Source organism: Lathyrus oleraceus, chromosome 1 (genome assembly GCF_024323335.1).
Source record: "Lathyrus oleraceus cultivar Zhongwan6 chromosome 1, CAAS_Psat_ZW6_1.0, whole genome shotgun sequence".
Lineage (NCBI taxonomy): Eukaryota > Viridiplantae > Streptophyta > Magnoliopsida > Fabales > Fabaceae > Lathyrus > Lathyrus oleraceus.
This window is the reverse complement of record NC_066579.1, coordinates 50,173,741-50,201,244: the sequence shown is the minus strand read 5'-3', so window position 1 is coordinate 50,201,244 and position 27,504 is coordinate 50,173,741. Positions and strand designations below refer to the sequence as shown.

Here is a 27,504-nt window from a genome sequence, read left to right as displayed (position 1 = left end):
GATCAATTTGAACCCCAATGTCCAACTGAAATGGCTCCAGGGTGAAACCCTAGCCTCAATAAGCACAATATAATCAAGGAATGAACCTCATCTCCATCATAAACCTCATCTCCTGATCCAGCCCTGACTGGCCCAATACAACTGATTAGGGTTGACCAGTGGTCAAAACCCTAATCTCAAGGAATCTTCTTCAATCTTCTGATGACATCCAACCATGATGATGATGATGTATCAATTCAATCAAGATGAAGACCAATACCCTTGGGAATCATACAACCCTAATTCACAACCCAATCCTCAGATGGCCATGATCAATCAATAAAACCCTAGGCTTGCACCTTCTGACTTTCTCACCTTCTGACCAAGACTTGGGGAGAATGGCTTGCAAAAATGTATCCACATGTTATGCAATATGAAATGCCTAATGCCCTAAAATGATATGCAAATATGTTAATGCTAGTCCCAAGAGAGGAGGGCAAATTTTGAGGTGTTACAGCTGCCCCTATTCAATCCACTGTGAACCTGTCGATACGAAATAGCCTCGGCTTTCGGATGATCAGGATGAAGAGTGATTGAATACCAAGAACAGACGAACAATTTGCACTCTGATGGGATAATAATTAACAACGCCTGTCAGCATCGGCGAAGAAACAAACTCTGAACTTGTCGACCTGGATACCAAAATAAACGGTAACACAGGGATAACCATGGTCTGAACACCACATCCACTCGGGATTCTCATTCCTTTTTTGCTTTTCTTGAACCCCGAAAATTTTCTCTTCTTCTACCTGGTCCGAAAACCACTTCGGTCTGAACTCCGAAAAACTGGCCTGAATACCATAAGTGCTTCAACCTGATAGTCGGAAACTTCACTAATCACCACTCTAAGGGCAACACGTCAGAGGGTACACCTTCAACCAGACACTGACTGATGACTGGGAAGAAACTCGACGTTTACTGAACATCGGACGATGATGTTTACTGACACCAAAAACAGCTCGACCAGACATTAACCAATGACCGGGAGGAAACTCGATGTTTACAGGCACCGAACAATGATGTTGACATGACATCAAACAATGATGCGGACAGACATCAAACAATGATGCGGACAGACATCAAACAATGATGCGGACAGACATCAAATAATGATGCGGACAGACATCAAACAATGATGCGGACAGACATCAAACAATGATGCAGACAGACATCAAACAATGATGCGGACAGACATCAAACAATGATGCGGACAGACATCAAACAATGATGCGGACAGACATCAAACAATGATGCGGACAGACATCAAACAATGATGCGGACAGACATCAAACAATGATGCAGACAGACATCAAACAATGATGCGGACAGACATCAAACAATGATGCGGACAGACATCAAACAATGATGCGGACAGACATCAAACAATGATGCGGACAGACATCAAACAATGATGCGGACAGACATCAAACAATGATCGACCAAACACTTACTGGTGTCTGGGAAGAAACGGTGGTTCCAAACTCACAATGCTGAACTCCTCGGAGCATCGTCTTCACTGTCCGACAAAACCAAATCTCAAGCGGTAACCACGGCTTGAATCGCGCTGATCGCGTAACGACTTCTGACTGTATCCCCATCTCTGTCCGACGGGAACATTTCCTCCAATATCGCACTACTGGGGAACATTGCTGATCTGACGTTGTGATGCTAATCTCCTCAGAGTAACATCTTCACCTTTGGTGAACCCCAAATCTTCAAGCGGTAACCACAGTTTGGGTTGCGTTGAATACATCCCTTTTCCATCTCCGTCCGACGGAAGGAGTCTTCTCCAGTGTCGTACCACTGGGACAATACCTGTGATCCAATCATGAGGCTATACTACTCGGAGTAACACTTTCATTTTCTGGCAAAATACCTCTCAAACAGTAACCACGGCTTGAGACTAGCTGACGTTTGCAATGATGCATGCTTGATTTCTTCTGCGCAATGCTCCATAATTATGGAAATGCTACGCGATTATTTATTTTTCTATGCAATATGCAATGCTTATTCTACATGATGAATGCATAAAAATATCCCCCTCAAGGGAATTTTCTGGGGAAAACGAGACTCTCTGCTGAGGAACTCGCCACTGCTCCGATTTCCACCCTGCCGGGGATAGCACTGCTGCTAGGAAATAGACAACCCTTGCTGGGGATACAGATCCTTTGCACCCAACCCTCTCGAGGACATGCTGGGGATACAGATCCTTCACTGCACTCTGTGGGAATACCACAGTCTTTGACTTGCTGGGGATATAGATCCCAACTCTGCTTTGGGAACCCTCACAGATACTCCCGCTGGGGAAAAGAGCAATCTTCAACCTGCTGGGGGAATACCATCCAGACCCTGCTAGGGGAACGACAACTACTCCGCTGGGGAGGACCCAATCAATCCACATGTAGGATACCCTCGGCTGGGGATGCAGATATTCGTCTGCTACGGAAACTCGTTCAATCCACTGGTAGGATGAACACTGTTGGAGATATATTTCTTTGAAAAAGACCCGCTCCACTCGGGGAACTGCTGGAGATATATTTCATTGAAACCCGCTCCACTCGGGGAATAGCTGGGGAAGTGAGAAAGGTTGGTCTAACACCCTTCGACTTATCGAACCACGGTATCCACCTCCCAATCTCATGTCAGCTTTCCACTTTTGAGAACTCCCAGACTCATCTGGACCTTTTCTGCTCCATCATCTTGTATTCCAAATCGCCCCGCGCTCGACGAGAAACGTACTCCTGGGATTTATACAGAAATTTCAATTTTCCGACTTTGAAGAGTCTTCTTGGTTAATTTCAAGGGTCGTCCCTCGTCTCGACGTCTCTCCGCCCTTTCCTCGTCCTTGATCGGACTCTGCGGGGAATTACACACTTTCAAGTCTTCCGACTTTGAAGAGTCTTCTTGATTACCATCAAGGATCGTCGTACGCCTCAACGTCTTCGTCCTTCTTCATACACTCGTCCCTGACCGGACTCTCTGGGGATCTGTTACAAAGCTTCCACATCACCACCTGCAAGTGAGTGAAAATATCTAACAGTTCCTGCAAAACAGATCGTCAGATAAAACCGTGCCCCAGGCGTGTCAAGATTCCAACACTTGGGTCACTCAACCTTCCAAATAAGATTTCAAGCTTTCAATCTTATAAACATGCATTGGAAGGAACCTGTATGTCTTAAAATGCAAGATTCTTTATCAAAAATAATTGGATGTTCTTGCAATCAAAACGGTAATGAAAAACAAAAACAAAATTATTTGACTGAATGTGCATTTTGTTGATTTGAAAAGTGTGGCTCAAATGAGCAATACAAAAGGAAGCAATTCCTGAAAAGAGGTAATTGCGCTCAAAAGGAAAAATCTATCCTAATGGCAATGTGAAACCCGTGATCTCATCGAGTTCCAACTCGGTTACACCCCATATGTCCTCAGACTCTCCATGCTTTCTGCCTTCTGAACAAGACGATTCTGACTGATCCTTACCGGGTATTATCCATGATGCCTTAACCAAAGCGAAAACGATCATGCTGGACGCAGTTGTTCGTTTCAATCCCTCTTTTGCCTGGACCGCCCTTTCGGGTTTTCAGTCCACCGGGATACCCTTTTTTGCCCAAGTCGCCTTTTCAGGTTTTCGACTTGCCGGGTGTACATTTTTTCATTTTATCCCTAATTTTTGCCCGAACCTTTCTTCTGTTTTTGGTTCGCCGGGATGCCCATTTTTGCCTGGACTATTTTATTCTTTTCGTCCAGCGGGTCAATTATACGAAGTATTTTTTAACTGCGTCCGCATTCACAGGGGATGGAAAATCCTCGCCATCCATGGTCGTTAACAACAAGGCTCCGCCAGAGAAAACCTTCTTGACCACGAATGGACCCTCATAATTCGGTGTCCATTTGCCCCTTCGATCGTTTTGAGGAGGAAGAATCCTTTTCAGCACCATATCACCCACGTGATATACCCGAGGTCGCACCTTCTTGTCAAAAGCACGCTTCATCCTTTGCTGATACAACTGCCCATGACAGATGGCTGCTAGCCTCTTTTCTTCAATCAAGCTTTCTAAGTGAGAAAGGCGTGTGCCCCAGCAGACGTACGTACCGCGGTACAGTACCCAGGATACCAGCTTCGTACTCGGTCACCATCGTTGGTACATTCCATCGTGCCCCGGGAAGCACTAACTCATCCACCTTATCCTCCCCATCAGACATCAGAATCCGTTCGGATTCAGGGTCAGGCCCCTCCTCCGGGATCGGTTACTCTCAATCTTTCGATTAGAGCACCTCGAGATGTCCTCATCAGGGAACTTCAAACTTCATCAGTTGATAACCCTCAATGGGTTGCGGAGCAATGTAATCAGACGATACACCCCTTGATTGCTTTCTGAGAGTATCACAAATCAGTCAATATTCTTTTTCACTCTCGCAACCCGTCCGGTCAATGCTGGATTCTCAAACCCCATACTTGATCGGATCCATCTCGGAAATCCACAAAGTGGTATGAACCAGCATAAACTGTCTCAGTCGGCGAGCAGCCTATGCCAAAGTACAGCAAGTTTTCTCGAACAGTGAATGTATTGTTTCACAGTCGGTAAACTTTTTGCTAAGGTAAATTGCATGCTCTTTTCGACAAGACGCGTCATGCTGACCCAATACACCTCGTAGACCCCTCGAAGGCCGTCAAGTACAGATTGACAATTGCTCTTTCCACAGGAGACATCAGAATCAGAGGTTCCTGCAACTTGTTCTTTTTTTTTTTTACTTCTTTTTTTTCAATGCCCCTTGGCAATCATTAATTCGCCTGACCGATTGATCTTTTTTTTTTTTCAACATCTTGAACGTGGGTTCACATGTGGCTGCTAGATGAGATGTGAACCATGACAGGTAGTTCAATCTTTCTAAGAAACCACGAACCTCTCTTTCTTTACTTTTTCTCGGTTCAGGCATTTTTTTTTTTTTAGCGGGAACCTCGATTCCTCTCTGACACTGAACCCCAACATCTTACCGGATCGCACTCTGAACGTGCACTTATCTGAATTCAACCTCAGTTTGAATCATTTCCACTGGTCAAACGACTTGTCCCGATCTGCCAGGTGCCCCTATTCTGTTTGGGACTTTACTATCATGTCATCAACATAGCATTTGATTCCATGATGAATCATATCACGAAACAAAGTCACCATGGCTCTCTAATACAGGCACTGGCGTTCTGCTTCTTTGGAGGACAGTCTCCTTTCTATGGTAGCTTGTGCACAACGACATCGATATCCGACCCTGGCATATCCTGTTACGACCAGGTGAAGGTATCCACATGCTCCTTCAACAGGACTACCATTCTGCTTTCGACTCGCCTCTGAAGCGGCTCCAATTTTCACTTCCTGACCTCGGCGGTGCTTGGAATAACAATCTCCATCCGCTCTTCATGCGGCTGAATCACCTTCTCCTCTTGTTTTGGCAACCTGGCTAATCTCCCAGCAGATCACAATCCTCTTCGTCTTCTTCTTCAGCCTGATTGCTCGGATTGTCGAAGTCATATGAGGGGTAACCAAATTGTTATCAGCGAGATCCGGAGAATTATTTTTGAAGTTGGGACGAGACAAAACAAAAAGATAAAAAATGAAAATAAACATTGCCATTTTTATTTGTTTTTAAACTGCAAAATAAATGAAAAACAGGGAACACTGCTTTTTGACTGAAAAACATCCTTTTATTAATGATGCAGAAAATGCAAATTTAAACATGAGGTGGCCCTTACAATGGACCATTACGTGTCGGGCAACACGTATGGCTTTCATGCAGATAAACTGAAAACAAGAAATATTACTCTTCCGGACGAGTGTCAGTGATGATCTTGTTTAGGCCTTGCAGCTTCCTGGTACGCACGGCTTTATCCAACCACTGAACTTGCAGTCACTGTCAGCTTCTTTACCCACTGTATAGGCGTGATCTGAATCTTCAGCAATTGCATTCACCATCGCCTGACCATGTGCCGGCATGGGATTGGCATCAGCATTCAATGACAATGTAAAATTGAGGGCCTTGGAATCCACCAGGTCTTGGACTACGTGCTTAAAAGCTTTGCAGTCCTCTACACTGTGCCCGGGAGCACCCGAATGGAATTCACATTTGACATTTTCATCAAAATTGGCTGGCCTTTGATCAGGTCTCATAGGTGCCAAAGTCCTCAACTGTACCAGCCCCATATCTTTCAGCTTTTTCAATAGGACAGAGTATGTCACAGGCGGCTTGTCGAAATGTCGATCACTCATCCTCCTCTTGACTGGATATCCTACCCTCGGAGACCTCCGCTGAAATGGCTGACGCTGCTGTTGCTGTTGTGCAGGCTGAATGTCAGCAGGAATAGTTACCGCAGCGGTGCGCTGGTAGTAACGACCCCTACCGTGTCCTCTCTGGGCGTACACAGCACTCGATTCACCCTCATCCTTGTGCTGGTCATTACCAAAAGATTTCTTCGGTCCAGACGACGAAGCGTTTCCTTGCATGTTCCCCATCTTCAGCCAGTCTTCAATCCTCCCCACCTTTTCGGCAATTACTTTCTGCCCCAATGCGAACTCTTGCATGACATTGATCAGCTCTCCCATCTTCTCTTTCAGTTCGAGGATGTCAGCGTTGGGAGGATCCATCAGTCTGGGAGTATTGCGTCTGGTGAAGTATCTGTGAGGACGAGTTGAGTGCAAAGGTACAGTTCTGCGAGCACGAGCAATGATTCCTGCAAAACAGCAAACAAGTTAATATGCATGAATGCAACGTCTATCCATATGAGGAAGCTTCTGTCCTTTGATTCTGATTTCATCGAGACAGACAACATTTTGACATCCACATTCTGAAATTCAAGATGTCTCTCAACCAGATTCTCAATCAATAATACTCCCCATATGGCTAGACGTGAGTTTGAGTGCGGATGAATGCAAAATGAGAATGATGCAGATGTATGCAATGCACTGGGCCATCCTCCAAGTCCTCTGATCATTTGCACTGAATCTGGATTCTGAACTGATCATAAACATCTGAGGAATAAACAACCACAATTCTGACCCACGGGTTCCGAAATAAACGGAAGACAGATACATCATCATCATCATCATCAGTCTCTGAGCAGACACATCACCATCTGAATCGGCCCAGGGAATCCGAAATAAACGGATCCCCACTGATAACTATCTCGGCCCGGGGAATCCTGAAATAAACGGATCCCCGCTGATAACTATCTCGGACAGCACTCCGGCGTCTCGGCAATAACTGACCATAAATCCGACTCATAATTATGTCTCTGAATCACTGATCACAAAGTCACCATCTGAGTCCATCTGATTATGCATCTGAAAGAGTCACCCTCCCCTCACAGGTAAATTCTAATCAGGTCACCCTAAGGCGGATAATAGTCTCGACAATCGGGCGGAGATACTCAATGGGTTTGCCCTTTCGGGTGTGCCATTGTAGCTCTCTTAAAATCGTCTGAACCAAAGATCCGGGAATGATCGGTCACCAGAGTCAACAGCTCAGAAGCAGTAACTAAGCCACCGTGAAATGTTCCACAATGGAAAGCACTATCGACTGAACCTCGTCCGGCTTGTGGTATGTCACGTCGCAACATCATGCCCAACCGACATGTGAGGTACGCGAGACCCACACTAATCCTAGGTGTATCCTCGGGCCTGGGTTTTAGCCCCACTCAGAACACCCACCCCAAACAACAGAACCACCTGCAGAGGACGGCAACAACATGATAGTATGATGCATGCAGACATTTAATGCAAATATATACACACTGGTTAGAATAATAAATGCAATAAATAACACAAACAAGCAACCTAAACTAATCCTAAAACGCTAGGAAGGACTCGCTTAGGGACGATGGACCAGCATAGGTCAACATGTCGTATCCCCAGCAGAGTCGCCAGCTGTCGCATCCTGCGAAAAATCAACCGGCGAGCCTAAAAATAAAAACACACAGAGCCGCCACTAAACGTTATTTATCCCAAGATAGGGAAAGGAAACGCTCAGAGAAACCTGGAAAGACATGGTCTCGCGACCAGAGAGAAAAGGTTCGGGAGTCGGTTACGCGAGGGGAAGGTATTAGCACCCCTCACGTCCTAGGTACTCCTAGGGATCCACGTCTTAGAATAAAGAAAAGGTTGCTAAACATCACACACACAGGGAACGCAGGTGGGGTTAAGAGAAGGGAGCTCGATAAGGTATCGCACCTTATGCCTACATATCTTGTCTGGAACAAGAATCAGAGCCACTGTAGTTCGGCTTACGCACGCCAAACAACACAAAACTTACAAACAAGCAAGAGTGGCAAACATGGAGCCCGACAACCACTGGATGGAATTACGTCGGCATCCAAACCAAAACACGCACAAAACGGCAAACGTGGAGCCCGACTGCCAATCACTGGACTTACGTCGGCATCCGAGCCAAAACACACAGTCAGATAACAAGTTAACACACGCAAAAAGAAAAAGGTTGCCCGGAGTGGTCTCGCACGACCACCTGCCTACATACCTTGTCTGGAACAAGGATCAGGGCGATGTAGTTCCCCTGAAAGGGACTAAATTGCTAACCAGAAACCGGGGAAAGATACACAACTAGGGAGCTGAGACTCGAGCCTAATGTTGTCATGCATCGTTAACCCTAAGTTCGGTTTTCTATCCTACTTGCATAAGCAAACTAACCTAACCAGGAAAGAAGCTAGCACACAAGCATACCATCATACATCAACATTAAATGAGAACAGGCATCTCAAACAAACATGTCAATCAAATAATCACAAAACACCCACTATAACCAAACAAGAGGCTCAATCAATGGGGTTTGACCGCCGAAGCGAGTCGTCTGTACAGGCTGGTTTTGCTCTTAACCTTGCCATTACGAGGCTAAGGTGAAGCAGATGAAAGGATGAAGTGAGGATCAGACCTCACAGCTCTTATCCCTAACCAGGGAGAGCTGACAAATGAGCATGGGTCCAGAATAGGGGAACCCTTCTATACTCGATGACTCTGACACAACAGATCTTGGGCTTTTGATCTCAATGCTACAACCATGTAATGGGAGCAAGGAGAAGACTCACTGAATAGTGGGGGACAGGTTGCTTGCCCCTACCTTCCACCAATTGCCTTATTCAAAGGACTTTCACCTGCTTGGGCTTGAAAATAAACAAACACAATCATTGCCTCTTAAGGAGGACTTCAGACATTTATTTGCCCGGCCCGGTAACAGCCGGGTCTCCAGACTACATGAAGTAAGAAGGTTATACCTCTATGCAAGTTGCCTAAGCAACGCAAAGCAAAAGTTCACAAGGAACTGAGCAACTAAAGTACCTGGAAACAATCAAACTCAGTCAGTAATCAGACAGACAAACCATAAACAACAAGTGTTCAATCAGATAAAATATACAACACAAGGCAAGCTCAAAGCTTAAGCCCAAGCTCCACAACCTACAAAACAATGTTATGTTAGTGTACAAACATCAACAACATCAATCAAAATTGATTTGAACCATTATCCATGCGCATTACGCTTTTGATCCTGAAAAATCAAACAAACATTAGCAACTAGACCACTAGGCCAAGCCTAGGGTCCAAAAGCAAGAAAAAATATCAAACAGCAAGGTATTCATCAACCAATATCAAATTAACATCAAACAAGAGCAAACATCATTGGTCTCATGTTTATATCATCCATCATGCTCATGTCATGCACAAAACAATTCAACTTAGCTCAAATGAAGCATCAAACATGCAAACAGAATTATTGCATTCAAATCCACACCAAAACACATCCAAAAATTCTCAAATTAATTATGCCTAAACAGGGACTATTCAAGGTCTACCATGTCAAATTTGAGCTTAATTGGGCAAATGGAACTATGTCAATGAAAATCAACAAAAACAGACACAATCACATGCTTCAATTCACAACATTAATACATGCTTCCACTTCAAAAATTCATAACTCAATGAAAACAAAAAAGAAATGGATGAGACCAAAACAGGGAGGTCCTAACATGTGTCTACTACAAGCATATCAAATTTCATGATCATACAGTACCACATGAGGATTTCCCAATCATTCTACCAACCTATGTCACATGAGCTTGCACAAATGACCACCAGAAATGAAAAATCATGATCAAATTGAAAATGCAATGTAAAATTCCAAAAAAATTCATACAACATCTCAACATGCCAACCAATCATCATGCAAAATTTCAATCAATTCCAACAAGTATAGGTCACTCAAAAAAATCCAGCAAGTTGACATAATGAGGTGTGACACAAATTGTCACACCTAAGTTCCAGAATTTGCTGCTCATTGACCAGGTATCTAAAATTCACAAAATTTACATGTAAATCACCATTGGCCTGTCTACAATCACCACAAAAATTTTCAAGAATTTATTTAACGGCATGTGCATTTCGTGATCAAATTGGTGAAATGTATCAAAAATGGACACATGTGAAACAAGTCTAAGTCAAACAAGATATTTGCCATGCACAACTTTGACCAATAGGTCAAAAAAATCCTACACTCATCAACAAAGTCATAGAAAAAATCCTCACATTTTTATGAATTTTCTACAATTTTTTATGATTTTTTCAATGTGTTAATGATTTTTTGTGAATTAAGCAAATTAATTAAAACTGCACAGTGGCAGTATTGTAAATAAAACAGGCGCGGGAGGGAAACCTCCAGTTTGAAAATTTGAACAGATTTTCAGATCAAAACACCTTCCAGCTTCGTCTTCCTCACGAAATTCTCCAGAAAATCGAAAAATCGAAGAACATCAAACGTCAAAAGAAATGGACATGCATATAGTCATTGAACTCGTCTTCTCAAGCACATTCCAAATATCCATTCAATTCATCCTAAAAGTTCCTAAAACTCAAGAATCGAACGAGTTAGGGTTTGGATATGAAACTTTAATTCCAGATTTCTCCTCCTATGGTTAATCATTTTCTAAACCACAAGCAGCTTTAGAACCTACGTCTCATGCTCTTTCTAACGCATATAAGCATTAAGAGAATCGTGACGGTCGAAAATTCACATACCTGGAATGGCAGCCACGAAATCAGTGCTCTTTGAGCTTTTCTTCCTCAAACAGATGCAGGAAAGAGATCGAGAAGGTGATTGATGCGCTCAACTCCACTTGCCTTGGCTTCTATCGCTCAAAATCCGATTTCACCATTGATGGAGCTTCTTGGAACAGCCATGATTCGAAGCTTGATTGATGATGAGAGGCAAAAACAGTCCTAGCACATGATGATACAAGTTCAAAGCAAAAAGAATTTCGAGATTTGGTTCAAGATTGAGGAAGATTGAAGGATTTGAGGGTTTGGTGTTCTTGATGAAAATTGAGAGAATGTGAGAGGTTTTGAGATCCAACTTTGGTAATTGTGAGGTTCTGTTATGATTAGGAGATGATTTAGAATATATATGGTAGCTTAATCCATTACTAATCATGTTAATTAGCATTTTGGCTTAATTAGTGAAATTGTAATTTTGCAAATGGAGGGTAAAATGGTCAATTCCTTTAGACAGCTCATGCCACCTCAATGACAGCACATACACCTTCTAAATATCATATGTGAACTGTAGAAACTTGTTTCATGCTCATTGGTTGCTCCATTCTCAAATTCACCATGTGTATGCATTATGACCAATTTTAGCATTTCCATTTTTCAAGACAAAATCCAAATTAAAAGCCTTATGCATGAAATGAAAATTCAAACACATTCTAAATGCCATTCCTGAGGTGTTGGAAAAAGTCCCATTCAAAAATTCCAATTATTTTGAGAGTTGGACAATTTTGCCCCTGGTCCAATTCAGCTGTCCAGTTGAAAAGTGACTTTTTGCCTTGGCCATTTTTGGGAAAATCCAATGATGCACCCTCAAAGTACATGTCAAATGGAGTTTGTGCATATAAAGAACTTGCAATTTGGACAAAGTATGTGGTAGTTATGGCCTCCTGATTACGGGTCTTTTCTGAAATTCACTGAGCCATATTTTGCAAACCACACATTGGATTTTCAAGTTCTTGGACTTTTTGGAAAGGTGAGAACAAGATCTACAACTTTCATGTTGAACAATTTTTCATTTGAAGCTTCCTTGGACATCTGTTTTTGAGGTCAAAAACTTTCCATTTTTGGAAACTTCAGTTACCAGTCACCTGCTATTTTTGGCAGTTTTTGTCCTGACTTGATTTTCTTCATTCTTAAGCTTTGAGATGTCATATAACACTTGTTCCAACATGAATGAAGTGTGTCTAACTCATTTCTACCTCCACATCCATCAGATCATGTACAGTTGACCACAGTTGACTTTTCCATTGACAGATGAATCTGGCAATGCATAGATCAATTTGAACCCCAATGTCCAACTGAAATGGCTCCAGGGTGAAACCCTAGCCTCAATAAGCACAATATAATCAAGGAATGAACCTCATCTCCATCATAAACCTCATCTCCTGATCCAGCCCTGACTGGCCCAATACAACTGATTAGGGTTGACTAGTGGTCAAAACCCTAATCTCAAGGAATCTTCTTCAATCTTCTGATGACATCCAACCATGATGATGATGATGTATCAATTCAATCAAGATGAAGACCAATACCCTTGGGAATCATACAACCCTAATTCACAACCCAATCCTCAGATGGCCATGATCAATCAATAAAACCCTAGGCTTGCACCTTCTGACTTTCTCACCTTCTGACCAAGACTTGGGGAGAATGGCTTGCAAAAATGTATCCACATGTTATGCAATATGAAATGCCTAATGCCCTAAAATGATATGCAAATATGTTAATGCTAGTCCCAAGAGAGGAGGGCAAATTTTGAGGTGTTACAAACGTTTCCTTATCAGAGGTTACATGGCTCCTGAGTATGCAATGCGGGGTTACTTAACCGACAAAGCAGATGTATATAGTTTCGGAGTTGTAGCTTTAAAGATTGTTAGTGGAATGAGCAACACAAATTATAGGCCAAAAGAGGAATTTGTTTATCTTCTGGATTGGGTAAGCTACACTTGGTATCTCTTTTCATTGTAATTTCCTTTGTTTCAAAATTTATAATTACTATATCTTGCATGTCATTTAAGGCCTATGTTCTCCAAGAACAAGGAAACCTTCTGGAATTGGTGGATCCAAGTCTTGGTTCAAACTACTCAGCTGAAGAGGCCATGAGAATGCTGCAATTGGCACTCCTTTGCACCAATTCATCTCCAACTCTTAGAGCACCAATGTCATCGGTCATGAGCATGCTTGAAGGAAACACTCCAATTCAAGCGCCGATAATCAAGCGAAGCGATAGTGCTAGTGGCGCAAGATAGTAGAGAGCTAAGAGGCAAATCAATGGATGGACCATGGATTGATTCTTCCATATCATATCCAAGTAAAGATGATTATTCTTCATCTGATAGGTGTAGCACCTCAAATTTGCACCTATCATTGTACATACATTCTCATATTAGGTCATAGCATAACATGATCCACTGCATAGCATTGCATTGTCCCTTTTGCCTCAAGTGCAAGCCATTCAGGAAATTAGGTCAAACTGATCAGAAGATCAGTCAACCAAGCAAGCAAGGGTGTTTCTCATTGAGCCAAGGCCCTAGGGTTGGTCCAACATGTTCACATGACTTGGGGATCCATTTGAAGTGTTTAGGTCAAACATTGGATGTTCAGAGGTCATCAGTCCATGCACAATCAGTCAGAAACCCTAAAAAGTCAAACTTGGTCAACTGTGTTTGATTTTATGGTTTTGATGGATGGATTTGGTTTGAGAGAGCTTATTCATGTCCAAATAGGCCTCATATATCATGGCAAACATCATCATTGAAGAATTTGAAGCCAAATCAGAAATTTCCAAAAATAGAAACTGGACCTGTAATTTTAACTGCCAAAAATGGAAACTTCTTGAGCCTAAACTTACATCATGATACAAGCTTCAAATGAATTTTTGTCCAACATGAAAGTTGAAGATCTTGTTCTCCCATTTCCAAAAAGTCCAAGAACACTCAATTCCCATGTATGGTTGGCAAGTTATGATCAAATCAATCTCAAAAATTTGTGAACTTCAAAAGGCCATATCTCTCAAACCATTTGGCCAAATTTGGTGAGGTTTTTTCCAACAAGTCATATTTGATCCCCTCTTTCCAAAAATGTCATCCTCATTCACCAAAACTTCACCATTCAAAATGGCCTTTTTGGACTTGCATTATTTAATTTCAAGTGAAGTTAAAATTTGACTTTGCCAAATATTGATTTTTAAGCATTTTGGCCAATTGGAACTTGTTTGAAATGTTATTTGAAACTTGCCCAAGGCCCATTTCGTGCAGAATCACACCCTCCTTGTGCATTTGGATGAAAATTAGCAAAATGGCAAATGGCTTCATTTAAGATAATCATGCTTAACACTTGCTTAGCCAATGTAAAACAGATGTATATAAACTCATTTTCTGCACAATTAAACCCTAGCAGCAGCCATCAATCAGACCGAAAACTCATTCTCTCAAAATCACCATTTTTCTCACTTTGCATTTTCTGACCAAAACTCCAAAAGACTCGAGCAACCCTTTGTGGTTTCATCACCTGACCATCATTGTGAGCCATTTCCAAGCATCAATCACCAACTGGAAGTTCATCTCGAGTCTGTTTTCACCAAGCACACAGCCATGGCAAGTTTTGATTTAAGTTGGATTTGGATTTGTTGAGCTAAACTTCTTCAAGTATCCATCAATACCAACCACAAGCATCATCTGTTTGAGCTTACATCTCCAAAATAACAACTGTTTCTCAAGTTTCTTCATAACCAAGTAAATTTTCGAATCTCATATTTCATTAAATTATGCCATGCCTCTTGTAGATCTTTGTTTGCTGGTTGCATTAAGCTTAGAATCGTGCATTGTGGTTGCTTGTGTTAAGAAAAATCTGGATTTTAAACTTCATGACCAAACTTGTTCTTGCTTCTTTCTCTTTTGTTAGCTCGATTTGATGAATGTAGATGCTATATTATAAATGTGCTTGGTTTGCTGTTTCGATTGCCATGCTTAATTGCTATTTCTGGGCATGTTGTTTTTTTCGATTGAATGAAAAGTGATGAAGCTTCACTGTTGCTGTTACAAACCCTAATTTATTTCCAGAAATTTGATGTTCACGTGGTATGCATGTGTCCACTGTTCCATTAAGCCATCAACCAATCACAATATTTCATTTCTGTATGCTAAACGTTGCGTTTTGGTTAGTTGGAGTAAGATTTACAAGTTTGCCACCGGTCAACCCTTTGACTCATTAAACCATGTTTGTTTTTGATATTTATTCCAAATTGATACCTCATCTTCTAAAAATCATAACATCATCATCTTTGATCCAAATTTCATGAAAATTTTTGCATCATACTCTGCTTGGTCTCTACTTTTTTATCATGATTTTTTCTGATTTTTTGGATGGTTGAATTTTTAATGGCATTAGGGTTTTGTTCATGTGCCCAATTTTTGTACATCTTGCCAAAACCTTTGTGAAATGGTCATAACTTATCCAATGGATTTGAAACTTTTTGAGCACAAACTAGACACACTCATGTTTATTTTGATGTAAAGTTTGTGAATTTCTCATTTCTGGATTGTGAGTTGTGAATTTTTGGATTAGGGTGTGACAATTTGTGTCACACCAATGATATGCAACTTCATAATTTTTGATACCATGCTTCTTGACCTCCAATTGATGTAAATTTTTGCATGAACCTACTCTTGTATGTCTAGTTTGCACATGATTTTTCTTGGAATTATTTGTGCCATTTCCTAATTGTTTGAGATTTTCTCCCCTGTTTGACCAAAATGTTGACTTCTTGTGATGCATGTTGCCATTTCATTTGTGAAATTCTCATACTTTACTGGATGATCATGAAATTTTACATGTGAATACTAGACATCTTAAGCTTTGCCATGGTGTTGATCCCATTCATTTCTCATGTGTTATCACTGGTTTATGAATTTTTCAAGTTGATGCATGTTTGGTTGACTTCTTTGAGCATGTTCAAATTTGCTTTGACTTTCTGATTTTCATTGACTGCCTTCCACTTGTCCAAATGAGATGAAATTTGACATGCTTACCATGCTATGTGTTTTGATTGATCATGATTTATTTGGTGATTTTTGGAAATGTTTGAGTTTGCTTTTGATGCAAGTCTTTCTGTTGACTTCTATGAGCTCTCACTTGCCATGCTTTGACTTCTTTTGCTTATGAAATGATGATGATGCATGATATGAACATGAACCCAATTGGGATTGTTTCTTGATTGATTAAACATGATTTTGAATGCTTGCCCTCTGCTGTTTTGACTTTTTCATCCTCTTTTGACCCTAGGCTTGCCCTAGTGGTCCTGTTACTCACTTTTGAGCTTGTGTTTTCAGGTTGACCAACAAATGACCAATGAGGCTAATTCTTTTGATATGAGTTTGCTTGAATATCATTGACTAACTTGTGTGTTTTGTAGGTGACTTGGCTCATATGCCTTGAGTTTTGTGCTTGGCTCATTTGTCTGTCTGTTTTGACTGTTGATTCTTACTTCCTGTTGCTTTAATTCTTGAATTGTGTACTGATTTGTTTGACCATTTCAGGTACCATTTAGTTGCTTAGTTCTTTGAACTTGCTTTGCTTTGCTTTAAATAGCAACTTGCTTTGAGGTATAATCTCTTTATCTTCATGTAGTCTGGAAGACCTGGCCTGTTACTTGGCCAGGCAACTGTCTGAAGTCCTCCTTAAGAGGCAATGTTTGTGTATGTTTAAATCTTGTCCTTGTACATAGTCAAAGACCTCCTAAGTGAAGAGGCAATTGGCAGAACCCAAGGGATATGCAACCTATCCCCTGCTATTCTGTGTGTCATCTGCTTTGCTCACACCACTGTGTTGATGCATTGCAGATACAAACCCAAGATCTTGTACAATTGTACAGTTGAGTCAGTATCAAATGTGTAGAAGGGTTCCCATTTTCTGAACCCACACATTCTTGTCTTGAGCTCTCCCTGACCAGGGATAAGAGCAATGAGGCACACCCCTCATCTCCTTTCATCTGCTTCACCTTAGCCCCTCAATGGCAAAGTTAAGAGCAACATCTACCCAATTCCAGAGGTTTGTTTGTTGAGGTTGATATGACCCCTCGACTAAAACCTAGCCTTGATGTTTGAGCCCCCTTTGTTGGTGTGTTTATTTTATGCTGTATGTGCTTGTGTGGTGTGATTGTATCCCCTAGGTTTGTTAGACTCCGCGTAGTCTCGTTTGCATGTCAATTAAGGTAGCACGGTTCCTTCGTATAGGACTTCCTTTCTTTCTTGAGCTTTCTTAAAACATAAACAAACATCATCCCCTCTTAAGGATACGTTAACTCCTTCTACTACAGATGAGTAAGTCTCCAAAGGTCGAGCATCAGGTAGATTGTGCAGTGACGTTGTCCACTTAAAAAACACAAACCAACAGGAATAGTTTAGCCGAACTACGGCAACTCTGATTCTCATGTTTAGATGAGATACGTAGGCACGAGATGCGATGTCTTGTCGAGTTTGACTAACAACTAACACTAATTCTCTTCTCTCGCCCTCGTTGCGATTGAGACCTCCCCTTTCTCTTGCCCTAGTTGCAATCGAGACCCTTGCTTCCTGTGCAAGTTAGGTTAGGTGTGGCTTGCTTCCTGTGCAAGTCATGATTAGGATAGGCTGGCTCCCTGTGCCAGTTAGCTAGAAACCTTGACTTAGGGACGACTTTGCATGACAACATCTAGGCTCGAGTCGTAGTCTCCCTAGAGTTGTGTCTCCCTCTGTTATCTGGTTAGGCTAGTCCTTTTTCCCTGCGTAGGGGAACTACGTCGCCCTGATCCTCATACCAGATGAGGTACGTAGGCAGGAGATGAGCTGATCTCTCCGGGCGCCCTTTTTGTTTTGTTTGTGTGAGTTTGTTTCTCTTTTCTGGTTGGAGTCCGACGTAAGTCCAGCGATTGGCAGTTGGTTTCCTGTGTGTGTTTGTTGGTTCGGATGCTGATGTAAGTCCAGTGATTGGCATTCAGGCTCCACGTTTGCCTTTGCCTGTGTTTGTTTTGTGTGCGTGTCAGCCGAGCTACGAATGCTCTGATTCTCCTTCGTCCAAGGAGATACGTATGCATAGGATGCGACATCCTAGCGAGCATGTGTCGTTTCCCCAGTCCGAACTACTTCGACTCTGATGTCTATGCCTGATAGACTAAGTAGGCCCAGGATGCTATATCCTGCCGAGTCAGTTTCAGTCTGTTTCCTTGTGTCTCTTTCAGCCAGTGTGTGTGTTTGAGCAGTGTTTTAGCAACCATTTTCCTTCCTTTTGTGCGTGGATCCCGTCGAGTACGACGGATGCGTAGGGGTGCTAATACCTTCCCTTCGCATAACCGACTCCCGATCCCATTCTCTCTGGTCGCGAGACCATGTTCTTTCCTAGGTTTACTTCGAGCGTTTCCTTTCCCTCTTTTGGGATAAATAACGCACGGTGGCGGCTCTGTTGTCTTCGTTTCCCGCCGGTTTTTCGCGTGATGCGGCAGCTGGCGACTCTGCCGGGGACTATAGAGAAGTTGACCTCTGCTGGTCCATCTTCCCTGAGCGAGTCTCTCCTAGCGCTCTCTAGGTTAGGGCTTTGGTTGCTTTTTGCTGTTATTTATTGCATTCATTGTATATATGTGCATTTATTATTTGCATTTATTGTTTGCATCAATGTTTGCATTCATTCATTATCATCTGCTGTGCTGTCTGTATTTCTCTGTTTGGGGTGGGAGTTACTCGAGGTAAAAGGCCCAATACCCAGGCTATGAGTGAAATCTAGGAAACCTAGGAATAGAGTGATTCATGGGAAGCGGGTGGCGTACGCCACTTTGCGGAACATTGATATCACGAGCAGTTCAGACCCTGGTGGGATATTATCGGTGCATACATCGGGTGTGCACAGGATGATATCCTGCGAAAGGTTATTTATGCTGCGTTTCTTTCGACCTTACCCTGGCCTAGATGACACCCGTGAGCGGGGCGGGATTGATCATTTTAACAGGTACAGTTGGTGACTCCCAGTACTGATGGTGACTATGAATTCTGGACATTTATTTCTGGATGCCGAAGGTTCGACCCTGGTATTGATCAGAGGGTTTCGTTTATTTCGGATCCCTGGGATGAATTTGAGGGTACTCGTTCAGATGATGATTTGGTTTCTAAGAATGGGTTCAGATGACAGCTCCTCAGATGACTTTGGGTTTCAGATGAGTTGTGGTTCAGAATTCAAGCCGAAGCTTTGACCCTGTGCCTTGAGACGCACAGCCTGACCACTCATGTTGCATCATTTGCATCATAGCATGTTTATTTTCAAAAAATAATAATGCATGAAAAAAGAAAAAAGTTAACTCGCATACGCATATCCTTTATCAGGATCATTCATGACAAAATAGTACCCATATCATGCATATCATGCATATCATGCACATCCTTGCATTGCGGACATGCTTGGGAGAGACTTGTCACTTTGGTTCCTGACTGAGACAGGATTGCTGATCGTCGTCCGCACCGTTACTCAACCAGATTGAATCAACAGAGGAGTATGGATCAGGTTCAAGCAGAATCGGCCGAGATGAGGGCAAACATGGCCCAGTTCATGACAATGATGCAAGGAGTTGTTCAGGGGCAAGAGGAGCTGCGTGCCTTAGCCCAGAGACTGGAAGCCATGATTCCACCAGTCCACCGTGCTTCACCAGTGGGTGTACCCGTTCATGAGAATGTTGTTGTCACTATTCTCGTCGATGATTATGCCGTGAGTGATGAATTGAGGAGGATCAGAATCAGTGAACAGCCTCTTGCTGCAGAGACTGTTAATGTCAGAGCAACCCGCGCTCCGGTTCGCCATCCTGGCTCTTCAAGTTCTTCCAGTTCTAAGAAAACATTCTCTGAGGCACCCAAAAGGGGAGAGAGTGAAACAAATGTTGTGCACCGTCGAAGGAGTGCAAACAGAGGACCACATCGTCAGGTCGCTGCTGTGACTATCCCAGCAACTCAACAACAGCAACAGAGAAGACCAACTCAGCAATATCAGCATCAACAACGTCATCCTCAGCAGCAGGCTTACCAGCCTCCTTATGATAACCAAGCCAATACTAGTAATGAGAGGAAGAAGATCATTTTTGATCCAATCCCCACGTCCTACGCCGAACTGTATCCCTCTCTGTTAGAGCGGAACTTGATTACTCCCAGAGACCCGCCGCTCATACCCGTCAACCCTCGGTGGTGGTATAGGCCTGAACAGCATTGTGTGTATCATTTGGGTGCTCCTGGTCATGATGTGGATAGTTGTTTCCAGCTGAAGATGAAGGTTCAAGACCTTGTGAGGTCAGGTATTCTGATCTTGGAGGATTTAGGTCCCCGTGATAATCAAGCTTGAAGATAACAAGTCCTGGGCTGGCGCCGACTTTTCTTCAGAAGGGTTGTTCAAAAACAGAAGCTGCTGATGCAAGAGATACTGACAGTTGTCATCCCCGGTGGGATCTATCACAATTGGGTCACTGTGGGCTTTCCTACAGTTGTTCATAAGTCAGAGTAATAATCACTTTGTTTAAAAACCCTTCTCCCATGCCAAAAGGAGAAGTGATGACATTGTTGGCAACATTTTGTGCAATGATATTTTCATTCAAATAAATTCATGTTAAACATTTGTTTTTCCATTTGTTTTCCCTTTTCGCTTTTTGCATGAAATTGGTGATCACAAAAAAAAAAAAAAACAAGAATAAAAGCAATCTTTTCATCTGCATAACGATTGTCTTGTTTGATTTTCAAAGAGCTTTTCATATCAAAATCTTTATGCAGGTTGTTTCTCAAACCCATTGAACATAATGATCGGACGTCATCTCCCAATTTTGAATTCCCTGTATTCGAAGCGGAAGAAGATGATGCTTGAGGGGATTCCTGACGAGATTTCCCAACTTCTTGAGCAAGAAAAGAAGATCACTCAGCTGCATCTCGAGAATCAGCAGAACAGCCAACTGGGGCATTAATCAAAAAAAAAAAGAGAAAAAAAATCAATCAAAAAAAAAAGAGAGGAGGGTGCAAAATCCAAGAGAAAAAAAATCAAAAGAAATCAAAAGAAATCAAAAGCAAAATCAAAAGAAAACAAAAGAAAAATAGCACCCTCAAAGTCCCAAGTTGACTGATGCTGAATTCGATCAAGAAGAAGAGATCATCTGCCATGTGTCATGGTCAGTTATATCAGTAGAGAGTGATGAAAGCATTCGACAAGAAGGTCAAGTCGTGTGTTCCGAGAAGGTGACCTTGTGCTCAAGAAAGTCTTGTCTTTCGTGCCCGATTCCAGGGGCAAGTGGACTCCAAGCTATGAAGGTCCATATGTCGTCAAGAGAGCCTTTTCAGGCAATGAATTGACACTTACAACAATGGATGGAAGTTCACTCGTCCTGTGAATTCCGATGCAGTCAAGAAATACTTCGCCTAAAAAAAAAAAGCAGAACAGCTCGCTAAGTCGAACACCCCAAAGGGCGACTTAGGCAAAAAGGAGCGTCTCGGTGGATTGAAAACCCGAAAGGGCAATCCAGGCAAAAGTTAGAGACATTGAAAAAAGAATTTGCATCCCGCTGGATTGATCACCTCACACTGGGGCAATCTAGGCAAAAATTAGGGATTTGGCAAGTAACTGCATCTTGACAAGACTACGCTCTATATCTGTCATCCGTCAGGAATTCTCGATTCGTCGTCGACTGAAGCTCCGAATACATCGAAAATTCGGAATGGTAGAGGAAAGGTCATTATGTTCAATGTAGCCCTCTCCAATATATATCACCGATTTCAAACTTGTACAGATCTATGGAGTCTCTCCCTTTGCAGACTACCATTCCATCACATCAATTTGAGCTTTTAGCCAATTGTTTGCACTCTTATTTGTTTCAACTCAACAAATGTTTTGCATGGTTTTAATTGATAAAGTATCATTGTTTTCAAAATAGACAAATTTTTCAAAAAAAAATTTTTGTTCTTAAACAAAGTGAACATTCACGATGATGGAAGGATACTTAGGAGATCCGCAGTGCTCTCCCGAGGGCGGTATGATTACCAACAGGTAAGACATTTGTTCGTATCTCGAGCATGACTGTATCTTTGTCCTGCAGAACATTTTCATGGTTTCTCCTCAGCGAGGTTGCTCGGTGCAGTGTCGGTTGAAGTTTGTTCATCTTCATATCCCCGGCAGTACAACATTCTTCCTTCAGGTCCCTGTTAGCCCTACTGTGGGGCATCTCCAGTATAGGTTTGTTTGAGCCCTACCGTGGGGCATTCCCAGCAAGGTTGCTGTTGAAATACTTTTGTGGGGCAGTTCCCCAAAGCAGAGTGTTTACTGAAGACGTTAGCGTTCCTCTCTCCAGCAGAGCAGTCTTCTCCTCTCCCCGCAGGATGGTGTTGTTCCCTGATATCCCGGTTTCCAGCGGATCGCGTTTGCTCTTTGGTGTTTTGGCCTTCCCTATGGAAGAAGAGTAGTACCGTGTGGTTGATTCCTGGGCCTGCGTGTTGAATATGTCTGTTTGTCAGCATTCATCATACATTCATCATGCATAATGCATACATGCATAATCATAGCATTCGGATACTCATGATGCAGCTGTTGCCGTGTATCTGTTGATGGTTGTCTCCCGCTATTGGTTGATACAGATCTCTCCAGTAAATCCTCCTAGCAGAGTTGGGTGTGTCTGATCTCTCCATGTAGAGCCAACCCCTTAAGCAGAAAGTGTCTATCCTTTCCTGCCATTTCCCCACTGAGATACATCCTCGTGGATGACGGTTGTTTCCGTTCCCTCCTAACACACATTGGGATGGGTTCTCCCTATTGAGTTCTTTCCTCATTAGGATGAGTCTTGTTTCAGTCTTCCTTTTTGGATCGATCCTAAATTGGCTTCCTGTTGGCTGTCTCCTGTGCTTCCCTGGGGCATAAATGAATAGTCGCTCACTAACCGGCACTCATTCATCTTATCCTCAGCGGAATTTGTTGGCTTCTACCTACAAACCGGTAGCTGTAAGTCCTATCTTTGTGGCTTCTACCTACAAACCGGTAGTTGTAAGTCCTATCTTTGTGGTTTTCTACCTACTAACTGGTAGCTGTAAAATCCCACTTTCATCCCCTTGGTGGAGTTAACCCTGTGTGCTCATCCTATCGATGACTGGTTACTTTTCCGTGGTTTTCTACCTACAAACCGGTAGATGTAATCCCCTCCTTGCAGTTATCAGTATCCGGTTTGCGGTGTTGATATTCTTTTCCCCTTTGGATACTTGCCTTGATCAAGCAGTATTGTCCCCATTGGGTCTTCCCCTTCTTTTTGGATACTTGCTCCGAGTAAGCAACTTTATCCTCTTTTGATTGGTCATCTTTTGCATACCTAGTCCTGGTACCCTGATGCCTTTCTTTTCGGTCGTTTATCCATCTAACAACCTACAACCCGGTTATGGATAATCTCCCATGCGAGTGTATTATCTACGTTTTGACGGCTATAGATAATATATCTCATGCACTCTTTGGTCAATCTTTCGATTGTTTTCTCCAGCAGAGTTCATCCTACCAATGGATTGGACGAATTCCCGTAGCAGACTGATATCTGCATCCCCAGTTTGAGTCTATCCTACCTGTGGATTGCATGGGTCGCCCCCAGCGGAGCAGATATTCCCCGAAGCAGAGTTTATCATACCTGAGGTTGGTATGAGCCTTATCCCCAGAGAGTTGCCTGGTTTATCTTCCCCAGCGGAGCAGTTATTTCCCCAAGCGGAGTTCTTGTGAATTGATTGGGATATCCTCAGCAATTTACTCTTGTCTTTAGCAAGTGGTGTGCTTACTCCCCAGCGAGTTGCATTGTTTTCCCCTAGCGGAGTTGTATCGATGGCTCCCCGGCAGTTGCCTTGCTTCCCCCAGCGGAATTGTATTGAAGTTTTCTCAGCACAGTCGTCCTGTGTATTCCCCAGCGGAGTTTTCATCATTTTGCATCTTGCATATAGTAATCATCGCATCCTCAAAACTGCGTAGCATTTCCATTCCATATGGAGCATTACGCCATAGAAAAATTCAAACATATGCATTCATGTGGTTGACCCCCCATCAGGCAGTATCCCCGGCAGAGGCGGATCATCTTTATTCAACATCAGCACAGCACGTCTGCTACAGTTGCTTCGACAGCATTCAGAATTGATATCCCCACAGAGGTTTATTTCCTCACCCGATGGTGACAGAAAGTTTGTTTCTCCCCAGTGAGACCCCCAGCAAGTGATCAGCCTTGCTTTGACATATCTCAGATGTCCGTTCTTGTAATACCAGTAAGTATCATGTCAGCACCCGCGTGTGTTTTCTTTTTTGGTGTCGGTAAACACCATTGCTTCGGTGTCGGTGAACATCGAGTCTCACCCAGTCATCGGTAAATGTCTGGTCATTTTTTTGGTGTCGGTAAACGCCATTGTTTCGGTGTCGGTAAACATCGAGTCTCACCCAGTCATCGGTAAATGTCTGGTCATTTTTTTGGTGTCGGTAAACGCCATTGTTTCGGTGTCGGTAAACATCGAGTCTCACCCAGTCATCGGTAAATGTCTGGTCATTTTTTGGTGTCGGTAAACACCATTGCTTCGGTGTCGGTAAACATCGAGTCTCACCCCAGTCATCGGTAAATGTCTGGTCATTTTTTTGATGTCGGTAAACATCATCTTTCGATGTCGGTAAACATCGAGTCTTTCCCTCGGTCATCGGTAAATGTCTGATAATTCCCTAGCTAGAAATCCCCAGTAGAGTCATCTGTAAATGTCCTATCTGGTTTCCGGTTGCGATTATTCGTTTCCTCAATAAAACTTCCCCAGTCATTGGTAAATGTCTGGTCATTTTTGGATGTCGGTAAACATCATCTTTCGATGTCGGTAAACATCGAGTCTCATCCCAGTCATCGGTAAATGTCTGGTCATGCTTTGTTTTATTGTTAATAAAAATCAAGATCCCCAGAAGTCGTCGGTAAACGTCTTGTCTGGCTCCATCACAGAGATTTTGTTCCTCCCCAAGCGGAGATGCCATCGGTAAATGGCCCAGTTTTCTTCGATATCGGTAAATATCGAATTCCCAGTTGCAACAACCATCGGTAAATGGTCTTGCTAGAGTTGACATCGGTAAATGTCAGGGTTCTTTGAAGCCACCATCGGTAAATGGTTTTGCTTCCTTCCAACATCAAATTGTTTCCCAGCAGCCATCGGTAAATGGTCTTGCTGAAGTTGATATCGGTAAATATCAAGTTTCCAGTTTTAACCATCGGTAAATGGTTTCACTTTTCAGAAGTTGTTTTCCCAACAGCCATCGGTAAATGGTCTTGCTGAAGTTGATATCGGTAAATATCAAGTTCCAAGTTTTCTAGCCATCGGTAAATGGTTTTGCTTTTCTGAAGTTGTCATGCAGTTGTCATCGGTAAATGACGTGGTTTCTTGTATTATATCCAGTCGGTGCAAATTTCTACGGTTCTTTGGTATTCAATCCCTGTTTACCCTGAAAGTCTGACAGCCATTGCTATCATCCGTTCGGGTTCCCAGCTGATTGAATAGGGGCAGCTGTAGCACCTCAAATTTGCACCTATCATTGTACATACATTCTCATATTAGGTCATAGCATAACATGATCCACTGCATAGCATTGCATTGTCCCTTTTGCCTCAAGTGCAAGCCATTCAGGAAATTAGGTCAAACTGATCAGGAGATCAGTCAACCAAGCAAGCAAGGGTGTTTCTCATTGAGCCAAGGCCCTAGGGTTGGTCCAACATGTTCACATGACTTGGGGATCCATTTGAAGTGTTTAGGTCAAACATTGGATGTTCAGAGGTCATCAGTCCATGCACAATCAGTCAGAAACCCTAAAAAGTCAAACTTGGTCAACTGTGTTTGATTTTATGGTTTTGATGGATGGATTTGGTTTGAGAGAGCTTATTCATGTCCAAATAGGCCTCATATATCATGGCAAACATCATCATTGAAGAATTTGAAGCCAAATCAGAAATTTCCAAAAATAGAAACTGGACCTGTAATTTTAACTGCCAAAAATGGAAACTTCTTGAGCCTAAACTTACATCATGATACAAGCTTCAAATGAATTTTTGCCCAACATGAAAGTTGAAGATCTTGTTCTCCCATTTCCAAAAAGTCCAAGAACACTCAATTCCCATGTATGGTTGGCAAGTTATGATCAAATCAATCTCAAAAATTTGTGAACTTCAAAAGACCATATCTCTCAAACCATTTGGCCAAATTTGGTGAGGTTTTTTCCAACAAGTCATATTTGATCCCCTCTTTCCAAAAATGTCATCCTCATTCACCAAAACTTCACCATTCAAAATGGCCTTTTTGGACTTGCATTATTTAATTTCAAGTGAAGTTAAAATTTGACTTTGCCAAATATTGATTTTTAAGCATTTTGGCCAATTGGAACTTGTTTGAAATGTTATTTGAAACTTGCCCAAGGCCCATTTCGTGCAGAATCACACCCTCCTTGTGCATTTGGATGAAAATTAGCAAAATGGCAAATGGCTTCATTTAAGATAATCATGCTTAACACTTGCTTAGCCAATGTAAAACAGATGTATATAAACTCATTTTCTGCACAATTAAACCCTAGCAGCAGCCATCAATCAGACCGAAAACTCATTCTCTCAAAATCACCATTTTTCTCACTTTGCATTTTCTGACCAAAACTCCAAAAGACTCGAGCAACCCTTTGTGGTTTCATCACCTGACCATCATTGTGAGCCATTTCCAAGCATCAATCACCAACTGGAAGTTCATCTCGAGTCTGTTTTCACCAAGCACACAGCCATGGCAAGTTTTGATTTAAGTTGGATTTGGATTTGTTGAGCTAAACTTCTTCAAGTATCCATCAATACCAACCACAAGCATCATCTGTTTGAGCTTACATCTCCAAAATAACAACTGTTTCTCAAGTTTCTTCATAACCAAGTAAATTTTCGAATCTCATATTTCATTAAATTATGCCATGCCTCTTGTAGATCTTTGTTTGCTGGTTGCATTAAGCTTAGAATCGTGCATTGTGGTTGCTTGTGTTAAGAGAAATCTGGATTTTAAACTTCATGACCAAACTTGTTCTTGCTTCTTTCTCTTTTGTTAGCTCGATTTGATGAATGTAGATGCTATATTATGAATGTGCTTGGTTTGCTGTTTCGATTGCCATGCTTAATTGCTATTTCTGGGCATGTTGTTTTTTTCGATTGAATGAAAAGTGATGAAGCTTCAATGTTGCTGTTACAAACCCTAATTTATTTCCAGAAATTTGATGTTCACGTGGTATGCATGTGTCCACTGTTCCATTAAGCCATCAACCAATCACAATATTTCATTTCTGTATGCTAAACGTTGCGTTTTGGTTAGTTGGAGTAAGATTTACA

At 42.3% G+C, this 27,504-nt stretch overlaps 1 pseudogene; it reads left to right on the top strand.

Annotated features, from left to right (window-relative positions):
* Positions 1 to 27,504, top strand: part of LOC127090969 (probable LRR receptor-like serine/threonine-protein kinase At1g53430) — a 57,288-nt pseudogene that overhangs the window by 8,705 nt on the left and 21,079 nt on the right.